Consider the following 18076-nt stretch of genomic DNA (forward strand, 5'->3'; position numbering starts at 1 on the left):
TAAACTACCTTTCTGGATGTTAAAAATTATTTGCTGAAATATTTCTTCATACGTAGATTTTACCTGTTACAGCAAATTTAATACTTGGAGACTTTAGTGTATCATCTATCTGTAATACAGTTGGGAAAATTAAATGCAGTAAAATATGTGAAGTGATAAGCTGGGTTCCAATATTAAGATAAATTAATATTGATATAAATTTGATGTGGAGAGAAGGATATTCTAGGAAAAATAGGACACCAAGAATTCATGACAGATTGTCCAATATTCTTGAGTTAACCACATCATAATAAATATAAAAAATAAGGGTAGATTGAAAAACATGTTGCAACAAGTAAGGTATACACTAAGGGTTTATATTCATAATACATAAATATCTTCTAGTAATCAATAAGACAGTAAGCCCAAAGAAAACTGAGCACAAATTAATAATAGGCAACTCATGGACAAGGAATACAAATATTAAAAATTTTTCAATCTTTCTATTATTTATAGAATGTGAAATTTTAAAAATATATATAATATTTATACACCAAGCACTAACTACACCCTAACTAATCTACTAAGCACTTTTGTATCTTATTTATTCTTTACAGTATCCTGAATTAAAACTGTAAGGCTTGTCATTTTATGAATACAAAATTGAAAGTGAGAGTGACTAAATACATTTTGCATGTTTGCAAAGAAATTGAGTCTCTTTATCCTCAAAAGTCAGGCATTTTGGTCTTCATATACCACTTTTATCATTAAATGAATTAGGATATTATTTTTGTCTCTCTGCTTACAAAAATTTTTAAGTGATTTTTTTAGTGATTACTGTTCATTAGAATGCTATGGAAGGGATTATTCTTGTTTGTAGGAGGGAATGTTGAAGTATCTATAAAAATTTAGTACTCAGTAGTTTTACATAATTAAATGAATCCATAAGAATGACTGTGGAGCTGGGCGCAGTGGCCCATGCCTGTAATCCCAGCAACTCCAGAGGCTGAGGCAGGAGGATCAAGAGTTCAAAGCCAGCCTCAGCAAAAAATAGAGGTGCTAAGTAACTCAGTGAGACCCTGTCTCTAAATAAAATACAAAAAATAGGGGTGGGAATGTAGCTCAGTGGTCCAGTGCCCCTGAGTTCAATCCCCAGTAACACTCCCCCATCCCTCCAAAAAAGAATGTATTGCACCATGGTACTTAATGATATGAAATTGCAAACAACATAATTCCCTAAATCTTCACAGTGAAATTATTAAATTATATACAAATCTCTTCTGCTATTCTATACAATTGTTACAAAAGGGACAATTCTGTCTAGATAACTTGACAAGGAATGATATCTATTACATATTAACTAAAATGGGGGAATCCAGAATATTTAGTGTAGTAAAATTACACCAGCGTATAAAGAAAATGTGTAAAGTATAGCAACAAACTGGCATGTTTTGAGTGCATACTAAATATTACTCACCTTTCTCTTTAAGTATGATCTGCTTTTGAGACTTATCATCTATTTTTTGTGTTAATTCCTGCTCTTTAATTTTTAATTTTTTACTTTCTCTTCTGTTTTCTCAAATGTTTAGATTTATTTCTTCTTGGTTTTTCTTTCTAATACTTAATTTCCTTTGGAGTACAATTTGATCTTCATTTTATAGATTTGCTACTTTAATGTAAGTCATGCTTATTATTTTTTAAAGTATTTTCTATTGTCAGTTTTTATTTCTTCTTTGATCCAAGAAATAATTTTAAAAAGGTCTTTTAAAATTTCTAAATGGATGGGGTTTTGTTAAGATGAATGGGTTTGTTTGACTATGCTTTTCTTTGTTAATTTCTAATGATAAATTATAGTTAAGGAATGTGCCTTATACAATTTATACTTTCTGGAATTTACTAAACTTTTCTTTTTGTCCCTTATAAGATTAAGGACTAAAACATGTTTTCTTTGTGGTTTACAGTGTTCTTTGTCACCTACTATATCAAACTTCAAAAATTATTTTAATCAACTCTTCTGAATTGTGATTTTTTTCATTTTTTAATTTTATTAATATATATATATATAGGACCATTTTGTTTTTCTGAATTCATATATCACTATAACTGCTAGAGTTGTGATGCCTAAGTACTATAAGTACTAGTTAAGATGCTTAGTTAGGAAATATTCTCCTTGGAGGCAGTAAACAGTGGTTTGAGTGGAAATCTTTAGTGTCAAACTATGCTCTCATATTAGTTTCTCATCATATATTTTCTCAGATCTATTTTTTTCTCCTCTACTGTTTAAATTCCAATTGAATTTGTATTATACTTCCTCTTCTTATCCTCTGTGGGTTTTTGTTTTTTCTTTTCTATACTTGTAGCATTCTGAGTAGGGCATTTTCATTCAATTTTTAGTTTACTTTTTCTCTTCAGCTACATTCTTAATGTATTGTTAAACATGATCATTGCATTTTTTCCCTAGAAATTTTTTACTGCCTGCTATGATGTGTTTTTATGGTGACTAATACCCTACAAAGTTTTTTTGTTGTTGTTTTTGTGGTGCTGTGCATATAAGGCAAATACTCTACCAACTGAGCTATATCCCCAACCCCCTGCAAAGTTTTTAAGGTTTCTTTTGTATTTGAAAATGGGACAATTCACAATAGCTAAACTGTGGAGCCAACCTAGATGCCCTTCAGTGGATGAATGGATTAAAAAAATGTGGCATATATACCCAATGGAATTTTACTCAACAATAAAAGAGAATCAAATCATGGCATTTGCAGGTAAATGGATGGAGTTGGAGAAGATAATGCTAAGTGAAGTTAGCCAATCTCCAAAAAACAAATGTCGAATGTTTTCTCTGATATAAGGATGCTGACTCAGAGTGGCGTAGAGAGGGGGAACATGGGAGGAATAGATGAATTCTAGATAGGGAAGAGGGTTGGGAGGGAAAAGAAATGGGCAGGGGACTAGCAAGGATGGTGGAATGTGATAGACATCATTATCCAAAGTACATGTATGAAGATACGAATTGGGTGTCAACATACTTTATATACAACCAGAGATATGAAAACTTGTACTGTATATGTGTAATAAGAATTGTAATGCATTCCACTGTTGTTTATTTTTTTTTAAAAATCAATTTAAAAATTGAAAAAGACAATGGCAATAAGTTTTTATATAATCTATGACTGATTATTTCATATCTGAAGTTTTTGTGGGTCTGTTTTTATTGTTATTTCTGCTGTTTCCTTCCCTAGTGCTTTTTAATTTTTCTTGCAAACTAGTTATCATTCGCTGTGTGCTCTCAATTACATTTGAAAAATTATTTGTAGAACTAGTTTGCCAAAGATCAAAATATCTTCCTCTAAAAAGAATTTATGTTTACTTCTGCCAGGTGCCTAGTTGTACTACCAGTCAAAGAAAACTCTAATCCAGTGTCTGTCTCATGGACCTTGGGTAGTTCAAGTGAAGTAAAAGGGTTTAAAAATGTAGTTTTGCTTTTGATTCATTCTTAATCTTGGGGTGAGGTCCTTCAGTGTCTTAGCTTATTGAGAATTAGGCCTTAGACTGTGATCTCCCCCTCCCCTTTTAAAACCCCTTTCCCCTAGACTCCTCAAAACACAGCTTTATATCTCAGCTTTTTTTGATAAAATCAGCAGGAATCCTCAGAGCAAAGTCAGTTAGCTTTGAATGCTTTGCTTAACTTTTACACTTCTCTTGGATCTTGGCTTAGCAATTACTCATAATTTATTGTTTCTCTTCAGAAAATACTTTATCTAGTTCATCCAACGTTTTGTTTTCAAAACTGGTTTTATCAGAATTCCCTAGGATTTGATTAACAGAAATTCTTGCTAGGCTCTATTTATTTATTTATTTTGATTTTTTGGTTTGTTTGTTTTGGTTTTTGTACCAGAGATTAAACCCAGGGGTGCTTAACCACTGGGCCACATCACTAGCCTTTTTTATTTTTATTTTGAGACAGGGTCTTGCTAAATTGCTTAGGGCCTCAACCTCCTGAGCCACTTGGATTACAGGCCTGTGCTACCTCCCTGGCTCTAGTTTGTTTTGTTTGTTTGTTTTGTATTTGTAGTTTGACAGAATGCCTTTATTTATTTTTATATGGTGCTAAGGTTCAAACCCAGTGTCTCAAGGCAAGAAAGCGCTGTATCACTGGGCCACAGCCCCAGCCCTCCTTGCTGTTTTTTAAAGTTCTATTTATTGGGCATGTGATTCATGCTTCAGGAAAGAAAAAAAAAAATCTTTTAGGGTGTTAGGGTTTTTTCTCTTTTGTAAATCAACATTAAAAATTAGCAAGATTACTCCTAGGTATAACTGGATTTCTTTGGAATCAAGTAATACTATATGTGACTATAACCAGGTAGATAGGCACTTTTTTGCACATGTATATGATTTTAAAAGAAGCATGACTATATAAATATATATAAATTGAAAATATTCAGTGTTTAATCTTCAACCAAAATAGAACTATCTACACCTAATTATCAGAGTTGATTATAGTACTTGTAAGCCAGAGTTTATAAATTACCATCTGTCTTTTTTTTTTTTTACTTTTAATAAAATAAAATCATTTAAGAGAGAAAATATTTCATTATAGAACATTTCCTTTCTTCATCCATTTGATGAATAAATGAAATTTCATATTAATATCTGAAATCAATAACAAAACTGATGTTTTCACATTTTACTAAATCACCAATGGATAACCACAGATAAGAAATTGCTAAAGAAACACTGATAAAAATAGTAACAGATTTATATATATTTAACTTGAAGATTTTTGTTCAAATTTATAAATAAAAGCAACATATTTGAGAAGCAGTCTGCAATAAATTGTAGCATTAGTTATAATATCAAAGCTGGTTTTAGATTTTGCAGATTAATATTTTAACATTTGAATTGCTTAAATTCACATAAATTGTGTTTTTTTTTTTATTGTATTACCTTTCTGTTAAGAATTCATTCTTGCACTTAATTAAATCTTTTTTGGCAGTTTCTAGTTCAAGAATTCCACGCATGTTCACAGACATCATTTTTCTTACTGTAAAGCATTTGTTTCTTGATTTGCTGAGTTGAAGCATTCAATTTAAGTCATTAGCTAAACAGAAGTCCTCAGTTTATGCTAATATTGTTTTGTCACAATGTCAATCAGCAAGTATTGCAGAGTGACACAATGGCTGTGAATTTCATTGTCATTAATCTGAGAAAGCTTTGGGCTTTCCTTGGCAAAGAGCAGAGGTGGGCTGTGTCAAGGTTATGGAGGAGGTGTGAATTTTACTAAGCTTTGGTGGTTAGACCCATTTTTCCTTGAAATATCCTTAAGAGCTATTTAAGCTTAACCCCACAATTATAGGTAGAATAGAAGTTAGTTTATATTTAATGATTAGAAAATTGAAGCTAGAGACTTTAAGTAACTTACTCAAGCTGTCACAGCTTATTAGGTCAAAGTCTTGATTGGCGTCCAAGTCTCTGGTGAAGCCTGCTTTCTTATGTTTCAAATACCAGTGGTTAAAGCAAGAAGAGGCACAGTATGTGCATTATGTTTGCATCTTTGCAAAAGAGTAGTTTGTCATCTATTTCAGTGGAATATTGTGGAAATTCTTAATCTGGGAGTATTAAAAGGCCATGATGTTAGTTTGTTCTGTGTTACAGAGTAGTCAGTTTTTGGAAAATCACCAAGTTTATAAACTGTAGATTACTTGTACTATACAGCAAGATAATAGAGAACTGTACTGACAATGTCTGGTAATACACTTTAACATATTAGAAAGGAATTCTAAGGTAAATATATGTCATATATGCAAATCATGTCTTTATTTCTTTGTTAATTCTTAGAATATTCATGTTCTCTTCTTTCAGCTTTAGCAAACATTTCAGTATTTCAAGAAAGCTTCTTCCTTTGGTTTATTTGCCATTTTCTTATTAATCCACTTCTGAAGCATATATATCCATTATACTAGAAATAGTAGCATTGTTTATACACTTGAAGTGGTTGTGAGTATAATCCATGGTGCGATGTCTTGGTTATGCTAAGTGTCATAATTAAGAATATAGTATAAAAAATCTAAAAACCTGATTTGGTGGTGTCTTTTTTGTAGAATACATTTATGGATCAGAAGTAACATGCATGTTTAGCCCAGTGACACACTTAAAAAATAACTTTACCAGGATCTTTCCATGGTAAAGAATCTACAGTTTTTCCTCAAAACCACTTTTGCCCATCTCTAACTGCTTAATAACATTAATATCAAGGTAAATTTAATATTAATGTTCAATTAAGATTTCAGATATAGGTATACATACATTTGTCTAAGGAAAAAGGGAAAGTCCTATCTGGTTGATTTTATTAATTCTGATTGGTGGATTGCTGGATGTGGTTTTGTGTGAGACTTAGAGACTTACCTTGAAGGCTAACTTACCTCACAGTCTCAGAATTAAGGATCTTAAGTAATCCTGATTTAATATAAACTTGAGATGGGGACTACATTCAGAAAACAAAATGTACTAGTCCCTTGTTTATTTGTTTTTTAAGTGATATCATTTCTAATATTCATATGTATAATATTGGAAGAAACATTCTGTGGTATACATATGGACATGATCAATTTGCTGTTTTATGTTCTCTTGACAACTTGAATGATGAGAGTAAGGGTTACCTTTACTTGCTCAAAGAGATCACATCTACATATTTGGCTTTACAAAGAATAGAGTTGTTTTCCTGCAAATTAGAGACTAATACTGAACCCTAGATCCTAAATCTCAGATCATACAAAGGAGGCTTTGGTATTGGTGATACGGCCAATCTTGCAGTTAGCTCCCCATACCACACAGTTGCAGCTGCAATCCTTTTTAACTAAGCCTTCTAATAAGGTGTGAAGGAGTACTGCTGTTACCAGCCTGTGATTTCTGACCTGGTAGGATCAGGCCATGCATTGTGGCCCCATGTCATATCAAAAGAAGACCATTCCTTCTTTAAGTGTTTATTATGCAACTTAAAATCCCCTCAACCCCATGCTTCAGGATCTCTCTCATAGTTTATAATACCCAGCCCTGACAGAATGCAGTGTGCTACCATAGAATGTAGTAGGGTGCCAGAGGACCTGTACAGCTAGTACTGATTCTCACTATGAGTTTTCCTTCCATAAGCACTTGTTTTGGCAAGCCTGATGTATGTGCCGCTTGACCATTTGCCTGTGTTTGCACAACAAACCAGAAATAGAACTTTCCTTTTGAAATCACTTGTGTAGTTTCTTCTTAAGATAAGGAATAATGTCCTAATAAAGTGCAAAATATACCTATAGGAGATTCATTTGCTGAGGGCAGAAGAAGCAAATCTAGCAGTCACTGAGGGTTTCATATATTAGGAATTTTTCTGTCACTAATCCCTTTTAGGCATTGTGTGATGACAGAAAATAGCACTTACAATTTATTTGGCTACCATAGCATTTATTAAAATCTTCTTAAATGTCTTCTACCCAACTGTTAATTTAGTGATTTTTTTTCATACATCCAACATGCCTAGACAACAAATCCCAGGAATATAGAAATTTCAGCTAGTTTTAATGTCATTTTTAAAAAGTGTTTATATTTAAAATTAAAGGTGTTTTTAAATATTATTTTCACACTTTTTCATCTTCACACTGAATTTAGTGGATTAAAAGGATATTTTTAAACAAGAGTAAATCACTCTCTAAGGTTTTTATGCTTTTATATAATATATAATAATACTTTTTTGTGTGTATGCCAATTATTAAACCTAGGAGAGCACTTAACTACTGAGCCATATCCCCAGGTGGCCCCCGACCCCACCTCCAAGTTGCTGAGGCTGGTTTTGCACTGGTGATTCTCCTGCCTCAGTCAGCCTGGCTGCTGGGATTACAGACGTGCGCCACCACACTTAGCCTTGCTATGTTTCTTATAGGAATTTAATAATATTTACTATAAAAGTGACAATATAAATAATGTTTATCCTTTGAAGGCTGATCTCTATACATATTCAAGTTAGGTATTTAATATAACTTAATTAAAATTTGAATCACTATTTCTTTACGACAAATTGGCTAAAGTTTTTATTTGTTTTGTTTTTGTCTTTTTCTGAAAAATGTCATTTAGAGACATGTAAAGGATAATTCTATATTTGAATAGTAAGGGTAGCAAATCTATCTGCTTTTATTGTCATATATGTTCCTGTTAACAGAAATCCACAGAAACCATGTATTTTCTCATTGTTTAAATTGAATTATTGCCTGAATAAAGCACTTTACAGTGTCAGAAAAAATTATTTTAACAGTTTGCTGTAAACTATTCCCTAGAGAAATTATTGTTTTTCTTTTTTGTATACAATTGAGCATCTCTAATCCAAAATTCTAAATGTCCTCCAATCCAAAACTAATTAACCTGGTGCCACAAGTGGAGACATTCCACACCTGGCCTCTTTTGATGGGTTTGTAGGCCCACTAAAAATATCATATAAATTACCTTCAGGCTCTGTGTAAGATATATATGAAACAGATATGAATTTCTGTGTTTGTACTGTGTCCTATCCCAAGATATCTCTTATGCATTTGTAGATAATTTCAAAGTTTGAAAAAAATCTGAAATGTAAAGCACTTCTTGTCCTAATAATTGTAGATAAGGATTACCCAAACTGGAGATAAATTCTGTGTGTGTGTATGTGTGTGTGTCTGCATATGTATATAAACACATTAACATAATTTGTAAAACAAGCCAGATATATATGTGGAAAGAGAGAAATATACATACTTGTGTACATAGAAAGAAAGGTGAAGGAGTTGGGGGTGAATGAATGGAAAAAGAGGGAAAACAGGAGTTACTGTACTATGGTTCTTAACACTGTCTTTTAGCATTAGCACACTCTGTTTTTTTTTTTTTAATAACTAAGCTTAGCCTCAAAAAGTACTCAATGATAGAGATGTCATATTTTAATATATTTTAGTAATGTTTTTCCCATCTTAATGTTAGGTCTTCAAACATGAACTAGCTTACTTATTGACTGGAATTCTTGGAGCAGCAATAGATTATTGGATTTTCCTTGGTCTTAAGATGGGTAGAAATGTGATGAGACACATGTCTGATGACTTAGGAACTTATATTTCCCTTTCATGTGATGGTAAGTGTGTCTTTGTTTTTTCTTAGCCTCATTCTGGAAATTGTTATGTTAATTTTTTTTTTTTTTTCAATTCTTTTGGTGGTACTAGAGATTGAATCCGGAGGACTTTGCCACTGAGCTACATACCCAGTTCTTTTTATATTATTATTTTGAATCAGGGTCTCACTGAGTTGCTGAGGCTGGCCTGGAACCTGCGTCAGCATCCTGAGTTGATAGAATTACAGGTGTGCACCACCCCACCCAGCTAGAAATTAGTTTTGACTTTCCTTTAAGCAGTATGTAATCTTCTAATGTATGTTTAAATGATGCTTTCCTTAAAATAATTGCAGATAGATAGACAGATATATACAGGAACAACTGAAGATAAAATTACCCATAATGCACCCACATAGATAATCACTTTTAACTTATGATGTTTTTCTAGTATTTGTAAGTATTTTTATGTAGTTGAGATTATTACTATATATGCAAGTTTGTATTCTTATTTTCCTCTAAATATTACAGGAGGCGTCCCCCCATATATATTATTTATTACCCAAAAGTATTTTTTAAATAGTTTTTGGTTGTTAATGAACCTTTATTTTTAATTTATTTATATATGGTGCTGAGAATTGAACCCAGACATACTAGGTAAGTGCTCTACCACTGAGCCACAATCCCAGCCCCTATTATCCAAAAATATTATTTTGATGTTTCATAAAAGTTGAATATTACTTAATAGAATAAAAATAATATATGGAAAGAAATTTTTTATTATATGGTTATGTATAATATTAATATGGTTTTCTGATTCTATAACTAAAAATTGTAATTAGACAATCTTATGCAGTAGTTTTAAAAATTAGTTTTTACCCCCATTTCATTGGAGAAATAGATTCACTTTTTTTTTTAATATTTTTTTTAGTTGTCAGTGGACCTTTATTTTCTTATATATGGTGCTGAGAATCGAACACCAGTGCCTCACACATGCTTAGGCAAGCATTCTACCACTGAGCCACAACCCCATCCCTGAAGAAATAGATTCACTTTTTAATGTATGTTTTATAGAATCTTACATGTTCAGAACTATTTTCAGTATCTTTAATACCTCTAATTCTTTGAGTAGGATGCATTATCAGTCTCTTGTCTTACCTGTGCTATATGAATAATTACCAGGTTTTTTCCTATATAAACACCTAATAACATTAAAAAATGAAACTCATTGAATAAGAATACTTTTTACAAAGCCCCTTATATTAATCTGGTTTATATCACTCATTATAATATTTCTCCCCAGTGTACCTTTTGCTGTATAGTTTTTCTTAATATAATGTAAAAAAACTATTAGCCAACTAGTTTGGTTGCTTTCATCTGGTTATCTAACAAGAAAGGAGTATGGATGAAGCAAATAGAAGTACTTTATACGCATAATTTTCTCACTTTTCCTCCTCACCTTATTATCTAATTTTAAAGTTTTTTCTAAATTAAATGAAGAGTGTTATTTAAGTCTTATGATGACAGAATTCCTTTTCACAACTATCATCTTATGGTAAGTTCTAGTCAACTCTTTGACATGTCTAGTCTGAGGAAGGCTTCCCTAAGACCTTATGTATGTTTTCTAACTTCATAGCCCAATTTAGGAAGAGTATGCTTTTCTGAACTCTTGCCATTCCTTTTTGTTTCTGTAACTCTGAACTCCTAAAATGAACATATTTTAAATCAAGTGTACTTTGTGTGGCTCTCAGATATAAAAGATGATTTTTACATACTTAATTTTCAATTATTTAGACTGCTAAAACATATAATTTTGTTGCACATATTGTAGTGCATCTTAGTTTTATATAAAGAAAAAGTTCTTGAATCCGCTGTCAAGCAATTTAATACTTGAAAGAGAGATTCCAGAATAGGAATCCAGGTTATAACTGGGTTCAGGATTTATTTGATGATGTCCTCTGGAAAGAGAGGTCTTTTTTTTATACTACCAAAGTTAGAAGATTTTTATCTAAAGCACTTTGTCTCCTTTTTTTCTCTTTCTTTTTTATTGAGCCAAGGGGGTGATTGCTCTTTCTTTTGTGGACTAGCTGTCCTTTGTTGAGTGACTTTTTAACATTTCTTAGCACAAATTCAATCTTCCTTTGGAACCTTATCATTTCTTTCCCACCATTTCTACTAGGTAGTGTAGTGTTTTTTGTCCTTTTAGAAACAGCAGAATTCTGGCATTGTTTGCCAGAGTGACAAATAATATTTGGCTAACAGAATTCCTTGTTTCCATTCTGTAATGAAACCTCTTTGAGTTTGAGGGCCCAGGACAGGATTAGCAATGGCTTTAGAGCCTACCAATACAATTAAATATGTTATTTCCAGTACACAGTAATTGCCTTTAAGGAAATAAAAGTTATTTTATAGTTTAGTCAAATACATGACATTTGAGCTTTATGTTAACAGAGTTCTATGTGTAGCTTCAATGCTTTCCTTACTCATAAATTTCTCTTTACTATGAAGTAGGGCATTGTTATCCAGTGTTATTCTTATTTTCACATGTCAAATTTAAACCTTAGAAGTTTAAACCTATGACTAACTTGAGGTAGAACTTAATGTTACTTTGATAATCATGTCACCAAAATGATGCCAAGGATATATAATTGATCACTAATCTTTAAAACTCTAGATGTGTGCTTGGCTAGCATTGTACAACTCCCTGAGTCCAATACCAGTAACACACACACACACACATACACACACACACACACACTTATTTCCATAGGTTCCAAATTAGATTGCAGATAGGCTAGTTAAAAATTTCTAGCATATATTTCTAAAACTGGTTCAAATTAAATATTTCCCTAGTTTTTTTTAAATTTATTTTATATTATTGTTTTTATATTTAATATTTATCAGGGTGTAGAAAATTAAGTGAACATTTCAACATTAAGAAAGCAGGAACTTTTCTATAGCTAAAGTGCAAAATAAAATTATATTTATTATGGGATTTGTAGAATACTACACTTTTCCCTACAAAGTGAACCAGGTGTTATTTCTAATTATATCCTTTCTGCTCATATTTTTATGAAGAAATTTGAGAATCATTGACATTGGGTTGTTTGCTTTTTTATTTTTTAACACTTTTTTGCATTCTTTGTTTGGTTTTCCTCAGTACTGGAGATTGAACCCAGGTACACTCTACCACTGAGCAGCACCTCAACCCTTTTTATTTTGAGACAGGGTCTTGCCTAGTTGGGGTGACTGGCTCAAACTGCTGATCCTCCTGCCACATTCTAGGCAGTCTCTGGGAGTATAGGCATGCACCACCACACCCAGCTTTTTTTCATTATTCTTTGGCTCAGTTACTATCTTCTGCTTTTTCTAATTTGTAAGTAAAGATGCTATGTTGCTGTAGCATTACTTCCAGTTGAAGATATTGATCCATCTTTCTCGTTTAATTTTAGTATTACCCTTGTTAGTTTATAATTGGTGAAAATTAAGGCAAGAAATAGTTCAGAAGACAAGTAAAATCTTACTTTCTTTCCATCACATCTTGTGTCTATCAGATTCACATTTTGGACAAAAAGAATTTCCTTCTTGTATTTTAAGGTCATGTGAAATTTATTTTCAATGCCTAATTGAAATTCCCAGTCTATTGACGTAAACTAGGGTTAGCAAACCTTTTTAATGTAAAGTGCCAGATAGTAAACATTTCTGGCTTTTTTGTCCCTACTGTCTCTGTCCTGTCTGTGCTGCAGTTTTAGTAAGAAAAAGCAACTATACACAGTATATAAATGGATGAACATGGCTGTGTTCCAGTAAAACTTTGTTCATAAAAATAGGCAGCAAACCATTGTTTGCTAATTCTTGAGTTAAACAAATTTCTTCTGTTTTTTTTTTCCAATGGGAAAGAATACTTGTCATTAAAATTTTTATTTTTCACATCTTAAGAGTACTTTTTTTAAATATTTTTTTTTAGTTCTTGCTGGACCTTTATTTAATTTATTTATTTTATATGTGGTGCTGAGAATTGAACCTAGTGCTTCACACATGCTCGGCAAGTGCTCTACCACTGAGCTACAACCCCATCCCTTAAGAGTATTTTTAATAAACCTTCCTTTTCCCTTGGGTTGCATTATTATCTTTTCCTGATATTTTTTTGTTTTTATTCAGTTTTACTTTTTTTACATCTATTCCCTTTTAATGCTTCCATGAATGCAAATTTTTATCTTTTTACTAATTGTAATTATCTCGTTCAAAATGCTTCTTTTTCTTTCATTCATACAACACTTCTTTATTGGTGTTCAATTAGGCATTCAACTTAACACTTCATATATAGTGAAGGAGGGAAATAAAACATGATTCTTGCTTTTTTGGAGCTTTCAGTGGGAGAGGAAGATTGTAATAAAGTTAATGTAAATGTACCATTATACATCATTTAAAAATAAATGTTGAGAACAATTAAAACCAGGGGTTGATACTGAACTACTTTGTATTGGATGATCAAAAAACACAGAACTTGAAAGATAAGCAAAAGTTTGGTACATTCAGGGGAGAGTATTCTTGTCAGAAGAGTAAAAATTTACCAGAATTCTTAAAGTAGGAAAGAGCTGAGGCTGTGTGAAGCCTTCTCACCGACTGGTAATAATATCAATGGAGTCAGAATAAGGCCAAAGAAATGGGTAAGGGAGTTTATGTAGGAACTTGTAAGCCATGCTGAGAATTAGAAGCTATTTAACAAGGGAATGGAAAGATCTGGTTAACTTTTCAAAAGATTGTTCTTGCTTTACTTTGTATTTTATTTCTATGAAAGAAAAAGAAGCATTTTGAATGAGATAATTACAATTAGTAAAAAGATAATTATAATTAGTAAAAAGTTATCTGTCACTCATTTTTTTCATCTGTCAAATATGAATGTTTATTCTGTGCAATTTAGTGATATACATTCTGTGAGGGCTAAAAAATATGATCCTATTCTTTAAAGGTTTTGCAGTCTTGGCTAAGTTCTCTTGTTCATCTGTTATTTTTTATTCTATTTTATTCTGTTACCTGGTAATATGTGGATCCATTAGAGTTTGTATTTCCCTGTTTCTGTAAGCTTACCAAATAGCTTCTTCTTAGATGAATAACTCCATTTGATAGTGTGAGATTATCTTCTTCAAATTTTACAGTCAGACCTTTTCTCCTTTCCTTTGACTGCCTAGAGTTCAAGTTAACAGATCAATTCATTGTAGTAAACTCTGTGATGGTAGATATAGGGTTTTTAATGTCCATAAGTAGAAATTAAATGTAACTCCTTTCTCATTTCCTGTTCATAAAAACCATATCTCCATTGAGATCATTGTGAAAGGAGTTATGAGTTTAGCAATCATATCTGTTCAGGGATATGTGAATCTGGTTGTCATATGAATGGAATCATTTGCTAAAGACTCGTATAGTAGTCTGTCACATCGCAAGAGCCTCGATCTCTTTAATCAAGGCAAGGTTTCTCAGTCTGAGCACTGGTTATGTTTTGGCTGGATAATTGTTGTTGAGATTCTCTTGCACATTAATAGGATGTCTAATAGCATTCCTAGCCTTTTGCCACTAGGGGCCAATAGCATTCCCTTCTCCGTTTGTGAGAACCAAAATTTCCCTTGAAGAAAAATCCTACCTTTTTCCTCCTCCTCACTGATAATCAGTTGGTCAAGAAGGGTCAATGACTGCAAGGACACCTGAGTGCCAGCCTTTCTGTGAATACATCTGAGCAGGTATTCAGTGTGTGACTGCATTGTCCTGACTAAAAGAAACTCCACCTCTGAGTAGAGAAGTCAAGCTTTATAAAACTTAATATGGCTATTAAGTTTCTTATTTAGCCCCATTTTAAAAATATTTTAATTAATACATGTAATTGTAATTCTTATGTGTTGTAAATATTTGTTACTTTTATTGACTTTATTGTTTCAGTGTAGTTAATCTACCATATTATATAGTATCTCAACTTTTTTATACTGTTTGTTTTGTTTAATTTTAGCTCTTTTGGTATCCTATTGTTTGGTATCATTCTTTACTTGACATTCCATTGTTTTATCCATTTTGTTACACAGATAGTAATAATAGAAAATTTATAACATTAAATAGATTACAGGGGAAAAATCACCCTAGTACTTTATCACTTTCAGTTCATTTGTATATGCATTTCCATCTTACTGGAACACTGATGTAATTGAATAGCAGAGATTTGAGGGTTTGGGTGTCTTTTTGTTGGTTGTTTTTCATTTAAAATAAGCCCATAGTCACTGGGCACGGTGGCAACAACCTGTAATCCCAGTGACTTCAGTTATTTGGGAGGCCAGCCTAGGCAACTTAACAAGACCCTATCTCAAAATGAAAATATTAGAAGAGTTGGGGATATAGCTCAGTGGTAAAGTACCCCTGAGTTCAATCTCCAATACCAAAAAACAAAACAAAATAAATACAAAGTAAAAGGGACTGGGATGTTGCTCAGCAGTGAAGCAACCCTGGGTGTAATACCCTCCCAAATACAATATAATAAAATAACCTCATGGTAGAATGAATGAAATTTTTTGGTTTTGTTTTTAATTGTAGATGGACACAATACCTTTATTTTATTTTTATGTGATCCTGTTGATTGAACCTAGTGTCTCCCACGTGCAAGGGTAGCATTCTACCACTGAGCTATAACCCCAGCCCAAGTGCAAATTTTTAATGAAATCTTTACTTACATACTCTCTATTTTATGTTTTCTTTATTTATCTTGTGCTTGTCTTTCTTCTCTTCAGTAATAGGATTTATGGGTGTTATTAGGAGTAATAGTCTAATATATTTTTTCCTATCACCTCAAGACTGATCGTTGCAAATTAAATAAGTGTGGTCAAAACTAAGTACTAGTTTTCCAAAGAAGCAGCTGTTTCATGAGAAGAGATCTTTTATGTTAATTGGAAAATATAGTGATAAAAATCTCATGTATTTTGGTATAATTATATTATTTATTCTGCGTGTGTGTGTGTGTGTGTGTGTGTGTATGCAATTGTAAGGCTTTTATTTGATGTAATAAAAAGTAAAATGAGACTTCATGCCATAATTTTTTTTTCTCTTTAAAGGCAAAGAATAGGAAAACTACTTTTTTTTTCCTTTGGTGTGTATATGTGTGTGTAGTTTATAATGTGGATAAATGTTTTTGGTGTAGGAACCATCATTTGGTTGAAGAAAATCTACTGATGAAATAGTCTAAAGGAAAAAAAATTCATTTGAGCACAGTGGCACATATCTGTAATCCTGGTAACTTGGGAGGCTGAGACAAGAGGATCTCAAGTTTCAGGCTAGCCTCAATAACTTAGTGAGCCTCTAAACAAATTATCAGAATACAAAGGCTTAGGGATAAAGCTCAATGGTGAAGAGACTGTGGATTCAATCTCCAGTCCCCTAAACGCCCCCAAAAGAGAAAAATATATAGAAAGAATATAGTTCTATTTTCTTCTCTTGTTTTTCTGCAGACTTTTCTTCACAGGAATTAGAGATTTTCATTTGCTCCTTTTCTTCCTCCTGGCTTCAAATGTTTGTTGCCGAGGCATTCTTTAAAAAGTTGTGTTTGCAGAGCTCTATCAGTATTTCTTCTGAGCCACTCTCTCTTCATAAAATGGTAAGCACTATTTTAGATGTTGTAATTCCTAAGAAGTATCTTTATAAATTCAACTTTTAAATATTCTTAGGTATTTCTAATAAATGAACAGAGTTAACAAATCTTTCCAACCCATAAAAGAACTAGTATTTTTCTATTTCAAAAATAGTTTAATTACGAAAATCAAAGGGAGATCAGTAAAGGGACCATAGGGGGATTCTTGGGGAATATTAGCCAAATTATATTGTTATATTGTGTACATGTGCAGATATGTAAAAACAAATTCCTCCATATGGACAACTATAATGCATCAGTAAAAATATAGAAAAAATTCAGTGAATATAAATTTTTAATCATTTTTAAAAGTAATTAAGGATTGATAATAGAAAAGCGGAACAGTAATCTTTGTTCCCTAATCACTTCTATAATAATACATAAGATTATTTTGAACTAGATTCAAAACAATTCCACCTAATATTTAATGGTTTATAAAGAACAAAATTTATAAATGATATATATCCTATATACACATACATATAAGTTACATTTGATCCAAGGTTTTCTAGTTTTATTTAGGCTACCTGAAGATATAATTAGGATTTAGTATCTAGCAGTTTCTTCAACAAATAAGAAGTAAGTTTATTTATTGATCAGATTGGGTAAATTGTTTTACAACAATATTTACCTTTAAAGTTCTTTTCACTCCTTATTCACTCATTATTCATTTATTTCAGCCTTTCTGTTGAAGAAAATTATTTTTAAAATGGAAATGACAGAATATAAGTTGTATAAATCATCAATGTAAAAGTATACGAGTGATTCATAAGTTGGATATAAGACAAATCAACTTTCTTAAATGAGTATTAAAATTGAATAATAAAAAAATTATTTTCAAGAAGGTATTTTCCTTCTTGTCTACATGATATTGACATGGAACTATCAGCTTTTTAATATTTTATCGTGTTCAAATAAAGTGGAAACTGTAATAGTGAAATCTAGAAAATGTAATCACATTTAATAGTTAATCAATTAATTTCTTTTTACTGCTATCTTTGTAGTTGAGAAAGCAATATAATAATATTTTGCAACAGGTATATTCCTATTTGCCAGCTTTGGGGAAAACTATTATGCATGGAGCTGGAAAAATACCAATACCAAAGAAAATAGGACAGCGACCTTGCCTTGAATCTCCGAGAGCTTTACTAATGCTGAATGGTGCTAAGCAGAAACATGTTGAAGGACTGTCAGAGTTACCGTAAGTGTTGCTATTATCTCTGCTGTGCGTTATTTTGGAGTACAGCTTTTTTTTGACATCTTCCTTGAACTTTAGCTTATCTGTATAACAATTACTGTTTTATACAATTTTTGCCCTGTGATTTGAA

At 31.9% G+C, this 18076-nt stretch overlaps 1 pseudogene; it reads left to right on the forward strand.

Annotated features, from left to right (window-relative positions):
* Positions 1–18076, forward strand: part of LOC139707883 (SMC5-SMC6 complex localization factor protein 1-like) — a 48228-nt pseudogene that overhangs the window by 23288 nt on the left and 6864 nt on the right.

The sequence above is a fragment of the Marmota flaviventris genome, chromosome 12 (assembly GCF_047511675.1).
Source record: "Marmota flaviventris isolate mMarFla1 chromosome 12, mMarFla1.hap1, whole genome shotgun sequence".
NCBI classification, from domain to species: Eukaryota; Metazoa; Chordata; class Mammalia; order Rodentia; family Sciuridae; genus Marmota; species Marmota flaviventris.